Here is a 12,561-nt window from a genome sequence, read left to right as displayed (position 1 = left end):
ACATCCCTGCATGAGCTTTTGGAGGATACCTCATAACCAAACCATAACAGGGCCAGAGGGAGAATTCAAGAATTCGTACTTTCTGCTATATTTTGCTGTGAATCTAAAACTGTCTAAAAACTAAAGTTTATTTTTCTAAAAAGTAAATGTAAAATAAAAAGCACAAGTAAAAACATGTAGTATGAAACTTTTTAAATAGAAAAAGGTAAAAATAGTAATATATAAGGCTAGGCATGGTGGCACTTGCCTAAAATCCCAGTGACTCAGAAGGCTGAGGCAGGAGGATCAGAAGTTCAAGACCAGCCTCAGCAACTTCGGCAAGACCTTCAGCAACTTAGCAAGACACCATCTCAAAATTTAAAATAAAAAGAACTGGTGATATGGGTCAGTGGTAAAGTGCCCCTGGGTTCAATTCACAATACAAATGACGACAACCACAACAACAAAGAACAGGAGCTGCAGGTAAAGTTCTGCAACAGAGCTCAGACTTTGAATATGTGAGGCCCTGGAACCAATATCCAGCACCAAAAATAACAAAACAAAACATATTTTTCTTTGTTCCTGAATAAAGAACCACTGGAAAAGTCACAAGAAACTGATAAAAAGAGATTAACAAGCAGGACAAAGGAGAAAGGAAATAGGTTTTTCAGTGAAAATGAGACTTCTTCCTTTATTCTTTTTCACAGTATTTTACTTTTTCTACTAGGAGATACACTGCTAGGTGGTTGTGGTGGCCCACACCTGTAATCCCAGCAGCTCCAGAGGCTAAGGCAGGAGAATTGCAGGTTCCAAGCCAGCCTCAGCAACTTACAGCCTGTCTCAAAATAAAAAATAAAGTAAAATAAAAAAGGGCTGGGGATATGTCTCAGAGGTTAAGCACCCTTGAGTTCAATACCTGGCGCGCGCGAGAGAGAGGTGGGGGGGGAGGGAGGGAGGGAGAGGGAGAGAGGGAGAGAGGGAGAGAGAGAGAGAGAGAGAGAGAGAGAGAGAGAGAGAGAGAGATATGGGGGGGGAGGTGTTCTTATTCAAAATAAAAATAACTCTCAAAAAAATTTTTTTATTCAGGCTCTAACTTCTATCTCGTTGGGCAGATTATGGAAAGTCTCCAGTTTCTAAAACTAGAATAATCACTTCTCAAAACCAAATGTTTGGAAAGTAGAAAAAGACATAAAGCCTAACACATCACACACAAAAAAAATTTACCAAGCATTTGCTATTAATTCATTCACTTATTTATTCAAGCACTTAGGGGTAACTGTTATGTTCTGAGAATACAGCAATGAGATATACTATGATATGAACTACTACTTCTGCCTTTCACAAGCTCCCAACAGAGAAATGAATAGGTTTTAACTTAATGTATGTTAATAGGTAGAACTTTGAATGTGACTGGAATAACAAAGCAAAGGGAGCAGCTATAGTACAGGTATCCTAAGAGGAGTGCACGCTCTAGCAGTATACAAGTCAGTCAATCTGGATGATTCCACAGAAGCTTTACTAAATATTTAATCTAAAATTTCCATTTAAAAATTATGCTTTACTAATATTGATTATATAGGCTGACAACGGTACCTCCCTTGGCTTATGCCAGATGATTTATATTTCAGAGGGTGACCTGCATGGAGAAATTCTGATACAAGACTGGAAAGAATCTCACATGAAACAGGGACTGGCAAACAAGGTCTCACTCAACCCTTCACTTTCAGTACTCTGCAACACACTGTGGTTTATCTACTATCAGATGAATTGTGGTAAATTCTATTTTAAAAAGAAGATACTGTACAACACTTTCATAAAGCTTTAAGGAATGATTACTTAAAGTTAAATTATAAATTTCCTTTTGCAAAAAGGCAAATATTTCAAATCTGCTAGATATTCTATAAGTACAGAAGTTTTGCCTAGTTTGCAATTATCTTAAAAATAATTATAATCAACAATCTGTTCCTTCAAAGTAACACTACCATTTTAACAATATGTGAAAGCAACAAAGGAACTGCTTTTTGAAAGAATTAATGTAGTGAACAGAACCCTTTGAAAAAGATTGTTTCTGGAAATATTCCCATCATTATGATTTCTAAGTTTCAAGAGCTTAAAATGAAAAATTCTTTTATCTACATATCTTTAAAATTTTAGAAATAATTTTCTAACCTTTATGTTTCTTAATTTTCCAAATAAATTCCCTTGAAGTTTACAATTTGTCAAAAAAAATATATATATATAATCCCTTTTACATGAACTGAAATATAAAAATGAAAATTACTTAGCCAAATAGACTAGTAGGTGAGATGGGATTTTAAAAATTGGGGTCCTAGGCTGGGGTTGCAGCTCAGTAGCCTACCACATGTCAGGCACTGGGTTCAATCCTCAGCACCACATAAAAATAAAGGTATTACATCCATCTACAGCTAAAAAAAAAAAAAAAAAAAATAGGGTCCTAACTTGGTAACAGTGTTCAGTACTAGACTGAATAATTCCTCCTTTCCCCCAAAGACTATATATCCAAATCCCTTGTGTGGCAAAAGGGATTTATTTTGCTAGTGACTAAATTAAGGATCTTCATATGGAGACACTGTTGTGAATTACTGGGGGAAGGGGAGACTGAATATAATCACAAATGTCCTTATAAGAGAAAGAGGAAGACAGAAGAGTCAAAGTGAATAAAAGGAGCTACAATAAAGAAACTAAGAGGGTGTAGGAAAGGGCCATGAACTGGGAAATGCATATGGGTTCTAAGAGATGACAAATGAGAGGAATGCTCCCCTTAGCATCCAGAACCTGTCTACACCTTAATGTTAGTCCAGTGATTAGACCTCTGATTCCCAAAATAGAAAGATGATTTTATAACAAATTGCCAGAAGAGTAAGCCACTAAATTTGTGACATTTGTTATAGCAGTATTAAGAAACAAATACATGTACTCTCTTCCCTTTTAGATCTATAAATGTTTATAAAGGTTTTTATATTTATGACAGCAATTAAAACAAAGGATCTAAGCAAACTAAACTTAAAATGAGGCCATCATTTCATAAAAAAAGGTTTAATGAAGATTTTTTCAGACATAATTACACTTGTAATTCTGTTTCAGGTCAACAAAGGTGCTTTTTATACTGTTAAAATAATTTAAGGAAAGCCTTTATTCTTCCTTTTATCTCAGTCTTATAAATTTCTATGTTTGTGCCAGTTTGTAACATATATAATGTATCATCGGTATAGTGATACATTAGTATATGCATAAATAATAAACTAGAAAAATTTTTAATGTTTTTATTAGTATATTATAGTTATACATAATAATGTATGTGTTTTTTGTTTTTTTGTTTTTTTGGTTTTTTTTTTGTTTTTTGTTTTTTTTTTGTTTTTTTGAAACCCTGGGGCACTCAACCACTGAGCCACATCCCCAGCCCTTCTTTGTATTTTATTAGAGTCAGGATCTTACTGAGTTGCTTAGCACCTCGATTTTACTGAGGCTGGCTTTGAACTCCCAGTTCTCCTGTCTCAGGCTCATGGGCTGCTGGGATGACAGGTGTGTGCCACCATACCCAGCAGTGTGGTTCATTTTGATATCATACTAAATTTTAAAAAAATTTTAATAGAGGTGGCCAATCAAAAAATGGTTGAGATCAGTACAGGAGACTTTTGAACGTATGGATCTGGAAGTATACACCCTAAACCAGAAAGTGAAGAACAGTCAAAATCTTTCAAAATCATTGTTCTACATTCTCCATTATCGATAATTATTAATTCCTTTGTCTCCTTCACATAAACATTTTTCCCATTATCAAATATCACCATCAAATATAAATTATCAAAAGGCCAACTAAGCCTAGAAATACAAACAATAAGAATGAATACATTTCAAGATACCAGAGTCCCAAGAAAAAAAGCAGCAGCAACAACTCAAAAAACAAAAAAGCACTGGCCTTGCATTACTATTGTTGAATTTAAAATAAATGGGATTTTTGGAATCAGAACAAGTTCAAACACAGAGTAATCAATATATAAAAGCCTAACCATTTTTTACCAAGCTATTTAAGTAGAGAAACAGAGTTTCTCTACTTAATATATAAAAGTCTAACCATTTTTTACCAAGCTATTTAAGTAGAAAAACAGTTATCACACTGTCAGGAAAAGTTATTATAACAAAATGAGTGAGAACAATAAGAACACAAGAAAAACCCAAACTTATGTTCTTATTTCTTTGCTTTTAGACCTGGAATTAAAAATGAAAATCAGAAGAGCACTTATGGGGAGCACATGTGGGGAGTTAAAAGGCATACTTAGTTTTCAATGAAGAGGTACTATCCATCTTTGTTAAATTTCTTCCTAGTTACAGGATGACTACTGATGTACTGCATATTTTTTTTTATTTATCTTTTAACTTCAGACTGCATTTTGATTCACTGTACACAAATGGGGTACATCATTTTGTTTCTATGGTTGTACACGATGTAGATTCATACCATACGCGTAACCATGCATGTACATAGGGTAAAGATGTCTGTCTCATTCCACCATTTTTCATACCCCCTCCCTTTCATGATGTACTGCATATTATATTTCATTTACTAATTTTTCCCAGAAAATTTATTTTTGTAGATTGATCTTTTAATGCAGGTTCTTCTGGCTTGTCTATGTACTTACTGATGCTATTTACAGTTTTATTTCTTCCTTTCCAATTTTTACGTTACTTATTTTTTCATACCTACTGCACTGGCTAGACATTTGATTATAATACAAAATAGAAGTTGTTGCAAAACATGGATCATTTAGTAATAAAAGTAAAATAAATTGTGAAGTTTTCATACGTTTTACAACTCAGTTTTTTCACTTTAGTTTTATAATTTATTAGCATTTGCATTTTATAAACATGTCTGACAGTCTAGTGTGATGATTTCTAAAGATGAGATTTGTAAAGGAAAGATTCCAAACCTAGGCTCGTGAATAATTCTAATAAGGTTAGTAATAAAGAACTATAATCTTCTGAGCCATTTTACCCATCAATGTGAGACAGAAACAAAACAAGAGTCTACTACTACAATGAAAAGAACTAATTGATGAGTTTTACATGTGCTGTAATCCAACATGTTTTAATCTACCACATACCATCTATGCAAACAACATAAAACAGTTTCAGTCAAATTGAAAAGACACATAAATATAAATCTCACCCACTAGACAAGTCAAGATAAGTACAAGAATCTCAATTCAAACAAAGTAAAGCTTTTGTGTTTTTTTTTTTGTTGTTGTTGTTTTTAAGGGCTGTAGATATAAAGTGGTTAAGCACTTGCCTTGCAATGGATGAGCACTGGATTTGATCCCCAGTACCTCAAAAAATGTCATATCCAGAGAAAAGGATCAGAAAGAATGGTAGGAGTAGCAGAACTTATTGCCCAGAATAAGAGTGAAAGGGGTAGGAATCACACAGATGTTGGAACATAAAATGACAGTGGAAAAAAAAACACCCAGCACAGTATAAGAAATCAAAAAAGTTTCACTCTCAAACAGTGACCTGTCATATACTAAAGAAGAGATTTGTTTAATAAACTCAGAAGTGACAGCTTATCTATTCAAATAGACAAATCAACAGACTTCACCAATATATGTCAGGTAGTAATTCTGAAAAAAAATTTAAGTGATGGTGAATTCCAAGAATAATTTTTCATGCAGTAAAGAATACCACCAACAAGCAAAGGAGCAGGACATATTAAATGTGGCATCTTCTTTCAGAAAACAAAAAGTCTATCTTGGTATCTTGGTGAAACAGTGTTGTCATTTACACTGAGATGGCATTTTAGTAGTTTGCTCAAGGCAAAGATTCACCTCTCTCATAAGGGAATAAAAAGAACATCCTGATATTGTCAGAAGACATTGCTTGCCTTTTTTTTTTTTTTTTTTTTTGTGGTGCTGGGGATTGAAACCAGGGCCTTGTGCATGCGAGAAGCATTCTACCAACTGAGCTATATCCCCAGTCCAACACTGCTTTCTTTAGAGAGGTATAACATCAAAAATCCTTTGAAACAAAATGAAAATGTCTTTAATTATGGTAAAAAAAAAAAATGATCTGCTTAATCATGGGTTTAATATGTAACTTTATCTTTCTAAATACCAACAGGAATAAGTATGCTACTATTAAAAACTCTCTGATCATATATCACTAAAATAAAAAAAAAATCTGCTTTATTAAACAAAAGACTAGCGCACATGAGCAATTTCCCACTTCATACAGAAATCCAGTGGCTTAGCAGAGGAGGACTTCTTGATAGGAATTTAGGCTGAAAGGTGAAATACAGAATTACTTTCAAGAAAATAGTAGGCCACTCTTTGCTGAGTGCTCTGAAGATGATGAATGACTGCAGAAGCTAACACCTTTTTTAATTTTATTTTTAGTTATCAATAGACCTTTATTGTTATTTATTTATTTATATGTGGTGCTGAGAAATTGAACCCAGTGTCTCACACGTACTAGTCAAGGGCTCTACCACTGCACTACAACCCCAGCCCAGAAGCTAACCCTCTTGGCAGATTTTTATTAAAAAAATATAACGAAGTAATTAAACAAGTTTAGAAAAAAAATGCTTTGACTTCAATAACAAGACTGTTTTTCAATTTCAAAGAAAAACTGAATCTTTGGGGAAAATCATGTGACAAAATCTTATAATGGTGCTTCGACTTGAGAATAAGGAAGGATATGAACAAGTCTCAAACATTACTGACAAACACCTGAAGAACCACAAAAACAAAATTAAACAATATTTTCCCTACTTTTTGATGCAAACTAATGTGTGGATAAAGGACCCTTTCTCTAAATCTTCTGCTCACCTGAAAATAAGTTGAACTACTCTGATAAGGTAAGAAAAAAAATTAAGTGGAGGGAAAAAAAACTACCTATACTACAGAGTTGCACTAGAGTTGATATCCTTTCTTGGGAGGAGGAGTCACCAAAAAATAATTTTATACACATGTATATATAACACTAGGCTAATAAATTGAGCAAAATACAAAGGAAAATAACAATTTATACTCGAAAGATTATTATGAACTTGTATCCATAACTTACTGATAAACACATATGAGTAGGAGGTATAACAATTTTTTGCAAGGGTTCTCTGAAACTGAAAATTATTTCAAGGGCTCCTCCACAGTAAGAAGACTGAGAAAGGCTGCTCTATTGGATTAAGAATCAGATTCAACTTGTTCTTATCTTGAGGACTTTTATACCTATATTTATGAGAGATATTGGCATATAATTTAAATATTTTATTTAAAACTGCAAATAAATCCAGGTTCTTGACACAGCCCTACTAGTCACCAAAACTTGTGCCTATGAACCAGTCATTTAATTTCTACACTTTCTTTCTTTCTTTTTTTTTTTTAATTCTAAATTCAAAACTAACTGCTGGCATAAATTCAGATAAAAGCTACGCTAGTGGTCCTCAACTTTAGCTTGCATCAATCACCTAAAGGGCTTGTTAAAGACTACTACTAAGTGCACTCCCACTCCCACAGTTTCAAATTCAGTGGGTACAGGAAGGGTCCCAAAAATGTGCATCTCTAACAAGTTCCAAAGTGATGCTCCTATTGCCAGATGGAGAACAACACTCTTGAGAAACACTGATAGACTAAATCAAATTAATCAAATTTTTTGACGAGGTCTTTTAAATGAGATACAACCATATAAAGGGATAATGGTGAAATGAAGAGAAAAACCATTCTATCAAAACAGAGTAGACCTTTGATTTATCACCTGAGAACTAAAGAAGAATCTCAAGAGGTATCCAACTTAAGAGAATTTTCAAGATAAGAAGTGCTTTTAAGACTTACTCCTTTAAGCAATAAAATTCCTTTTATGTGAACTGTTTCTATAAAAATCCTTCTAAAATGAACTACAAACTTCTTCTACCTTCCTAAACAGGCCCAATGAACATAATTTAATTTTTTTGATGTCTCAGTTACTGTTATATAAATTACTAAGCTATGGTATAATCATCATCATCTCTGGAGCTCTGGAGATGTGTTAGGCAGTTTGTCCCAGTGCCAAATGTTCTCAAGTATTATGAATTTGAACTTCTTGTATCTGCCTTTACTTTTCTTTCTTTTCCTGTTAAGCATTTTCTCCAAACTGTCCCTTCTTTCTATAAATCCCCCTATATCTGTCTCAGTTCCCCATGACCTCCCTTATGTTTTCTATATAATGTTCTTAAGCAATTAAACGTCTTCTATAAGTTAAATGTACAAACAATGAGGAACATTTTTTGTTACTTTTTTTTCTTTCTAAGTTCTTGGTTTTATCATATCTTCAAAAAAAGAGTACATAAAGGATAGCTGAAAACTTTGCAAGAATCACGTTTACAAATTAACTTCCATCTGTTAACTTTTCCCTTTCAACATAGGCCCTCCACTCTTTGTCAAAAATAAAACAGATACAGTTCACCTCCACTCAGAATTTAGGATAAAGGTATGTCAAACTCCAGGGACCCAAACAAAAGAACAAGTCAAAAAAAAAAAAAACTGTTTTGGGGAAGCCTTCAAAATGATAACTAAGATGCCATAAATTACCCCTATCTAGGGCTTCTTTCTTTTCCAGTCTCACATTTTTTTAAGAGTTAAAATTAGCATATTTTGGCCTCAGCTGAGACATTCTAAATTCTGATGTAATTTGCAGACAACTGACAGTTTCCCTTAAACAGTTTTTCTCTTCTATCCCCACACCCGCAAGTTCACTTGGTATTTTCCAAGAACACAATGAATGATCTGAGAGGAGCCTAATAAAAGCAAAGCAAAGAAAGGAGTAATAAGAAATGCAATGATAAAAATAGATATTTTTCAAGAATTTAAATGTAACTAATTACCAACAATTCTAAAAGCATACGTAAGTACATATCTGCTTAAAGAAAAAGCATATTTAAAGAGCTAAAACAGTATCAATTATAAGGATAATTCCTTTAAATGTAATAAATATTTTCTAGGACTACCAAATTATTCAAATCATGCTACATAAAACCCATAGATGAAACTACAAACAATGTTAGATTGAATGTACATTGTGCTTTTTTGTTGCTGTACTACGGATTAAACCCAGGGTTGCTCTACTATTAAGCCATATCCCCAGTCCTTTTCATTTTTTTATTTTGAGACAGGACTTCACTAAGTTGGTCAGGCTAGTCTCAAATCTGAGATTCTCCTGCCTCAGTCTCCCAAGTTGCTGGGATTACACCATGCTCCATCATACCTATCTGTAAAGTTTTTATTCTAATTTGTCAATTCTCATTATATCTTCTAAATAGTTTACTATCATACTGTTTATTAACAAAATATAAATTATACACTAGCTTTAAGTCTGTTCGTAGTAGGTATCTTTCTCTTTCATTAATTATCTCAAATAAAAATGTATGGAGTTATTTCTGAATCATTTCCTTTTATTAATATCTAAGAGCTGAGCATCAGAGACCAGAAGATGTTAGCTGAACACGGTGGTGCATACCTGTAATCGCAGTGAATCAGGAGTCTGAGGCAGGAGGATCATAAGTTCAAAGCCAGCCTCAGCAACTTAACAAGGCCCTAAGCAACTCAGTGAGATCCTGTCTCTAAATAAAATATAAAAAAAGGGTTAGGGACGTGGTTCAATTGGTAAGCGTCCCTGGTACCAAAAAAAAAAAAAAAAAGAGAGAGAGAGAGAGAGAGAAAGAGACCAGAAGAAGCAAACACATTAAAAAGGAATAACATCTTTCATTACGTTCCTTGCTTCATAAATATTTCATTATTACATTTATAATGCTGCAGTATGACATGATAAGTAATATACTGCTTTTTAAATTATAAAAATAGATGTTAGGGCTGGGGTCGTGGCTCAGTGGTAGAGCACTTGCCTGGCATGTGTGAGGCACTGGGTTCAATTCTCAGCACCACATATAAATAAAATAAAGGTCTATCAACATCTAAAAATATTTTTTTAAAAAATGGATGTTAGCTCTAATTGATCCATGATTTTCATCTCAACTACTTTAATAACATCTTTTAGTATGCATTCCATAATTTATTTCTCAGTGATTTTATATTATCCAAAACATGCATTAACTATTTTTTAAATATTTTTTTAGTTGTTGATGGACCTTTATTTTATTCATTTATTTATACGTGGTGCTGAGACTCAAACCCACCCATTGCCTCACACACGTGAGACAAGCGCTCTACCACTGAATCACACCCCAGTCCTGTATTAACTATTTAAGTGAACTTAAATATACAAGACATTTTATCATACAAAGCAAGGTAGATATGGATGGTTAGTTTAACAATGGAAACTAGCTTTGTTAACCAGGAGATACTTTCCATAAAATGAATAAGCTAAACTTTCATTCAGAAGTTTCTGACAAAAATCTATTTAAACACATAATAAAAGAGTATTCAAAATTTGCACAGGCAAAGGTGTATTGAAATTAATGTTTTCATTTTCTCCACTGCTTCTGAGTACATCAAGTTAAAAAAGGTATCTATAAGGGGAAAGATGAAACCCGCATTTGATAAGTCTTAATAAAGCCTGTTCTAGGTTTTTGTTTCATTTGCAGTACTGGAAATGGAACCCAGGACCTTAAACATACAAGGAAAGAGCTTTACCACTGAACTATACCACCAGACCCTGCCTTTCTGATATACTTCCTGCAAGCTAAGAAATTAAACTGTTAAAAGACCTGGTAATGATGGTTTCCACTGTTTGCCTTTCAATGAAACTGAAGGAGAACTTAACAGAACTGTCTGTCCACTGATGGATATACTTCATGATAAATCACTAAGTGATTTTTGGCATTCAACTTGGAACATTATCACAAAACTTCCAGTAGAATTAACTTTATATTTATATAAACATTTATTTCTCAGCACTTAACCCTACAAAATCTCAAAATAGCAACAGATCTGGTGCCAAATTCTATTTCATTCTATAAATAAATAATATACATATCCAGATACAAGAACTGTTGGAGAAAGAGAAGATACGCTTCAATCGTTTCATGATTTGTTATATACAAAGTGAAATTTAATCAAAATTTTAATCTGTTACATTATTCTAAAGAATTGTGTATTAATAAAACACAAACATTTTTAACACTTAGAAACTTGTGATAACAGGAAAACATTGTAAATTCCAATTTATTTACACGTCATTGTGTCAGTTGTAGAGATGATCAATAAAAGATTTTAAGCATAATAATATACAATAGGATAAAATTCAAGAACAGAAGTGACATACAAGTTCAAAGAAAAATAATTAAAATTTCCAACCATTAAGGAAGATTATTTTTATATTTTTAAATTAATAATGATATACTCAATTAAATTTAAAAGAGTAATATACCTCATTGAAGTATTACAACATGCCAGAAATTCCTTTTCTTTTTTTTAGTACCAAGGATTGAACCCAGGGACTCCCTTTTTTGCATTTTATTTAGAGACAGGGTCTTGCTAAGTTGCTGAGCCTGGCTTTAAATTTGCAATCCTCCTGCTTCGGCCTCCCAAGTCACTGGGATTATAGGCATGCGCCACCACACCCAGCAGAAATTCCATATTTCTGTTTGCTATTTAAACTTTTTGTTAAATAATATCACTATTTAGACTTCTGTTAAATTACTATAGTTATTAATTTAAGTATATGGAAAGAGGTGAACAATTTTTCACAACTGTTTTAGGGAACACACAAAAAATTTGAGGATTACTATTCTCAAAAGGTATAACTAAGTCATCTAGAGAAATGAAGACTGTTAACAGAGTAGCAAAAACATGACCAGTTAACAATCTCCCTCTAAAGACTGAAAGCCTCAAGGAAATGCATTTTTTTCCTGAATATTCTCCTATTTAGTTCTGAGAAATTATAAACTAACATATTTCTACTTTCTGTCAAATACAAACCACAGAATTCAGAGATAACCTGACCACCAGGTCTCTAAAATTATTTAAAAAAAAAAAAAAAGCCTTAGCATTGTTAAAAATTGATTTATATTTTATACAATAGATGGATGAGATTAAAATAATAACAAATATAGCACTTTCTCTGACTTTTTGAAGAGATCCAACTAGTAAATGAATGGGAGTAAGAGTCTGGTACAAGGAGGCAAATTAGAAATCACTCATCTTAGTTCTAAGTGGAATTTCACTTTAATAAATGAAATTAAGATTCAAAGTCGGGAGGTTGTGGCTCAGTGGTAGAGCACTAGCCTCACATGTGTGAGGCACTAGGTTCAATTCTCAACACCTCATATAAATAAATGAATAAAATAAAGGTCCATCAACAACTAAAAAAATATTTTAAAAAGATTCAAAGTCTTCAGCAAAGTCAAAATCTATCTTCAAAGTTAAAGTTCAAAAACTACTAAATCTTCTAAACATCGAACTCTAATTCTTTGAGAGTCAATATTTTCTTAAGACCCTCAGTAATTCTCTAATTTGCTCCCCCAAGATGTAAAGAGTTCATCACTGCCATCTGCCTGAACTATGTTAGTTTTTACTTCAATGGATATATTATCTTGAAAAAACATTCACATCCTCCCACTGGCTTTGCCAGCAGTTATTG

At 33.1% G+C, this 12,561-nt stretch overlaps 1 protein-coding gene across 2 annotated transcripts in view; it reads right to left on the bottom strand.

Annotated features, from left to right (window-relative positions):
- The window catches only part of Gtf2e2 (general transcription factor IIE subunit 2), a 65,803-nt gene that overhangs the window by 31,888 nt on the left and 21,354 nt on the right, over window positions 1-12,561 (bottom strand). The window lies entirely within an intron of this gene.

The sequence above is a fragment of the Sciurus carolinensis genome, chromosome 4, assembly GCF_902686445.1.
Source record: "Sciurus carolinensis chromosome 4, mSciCar1.2, whole genome shotgun sequence".
NCBI lineage: Eukaryota > Metazoa > Chordata > Mammalia > Rodentia > Sciuridae > Sciurus > Sciurus carolinensis.
Note: the sequence above shows the minus strand (reverse complement) of the source record. Positions and strands in the feature narration are given on the sequence as shown.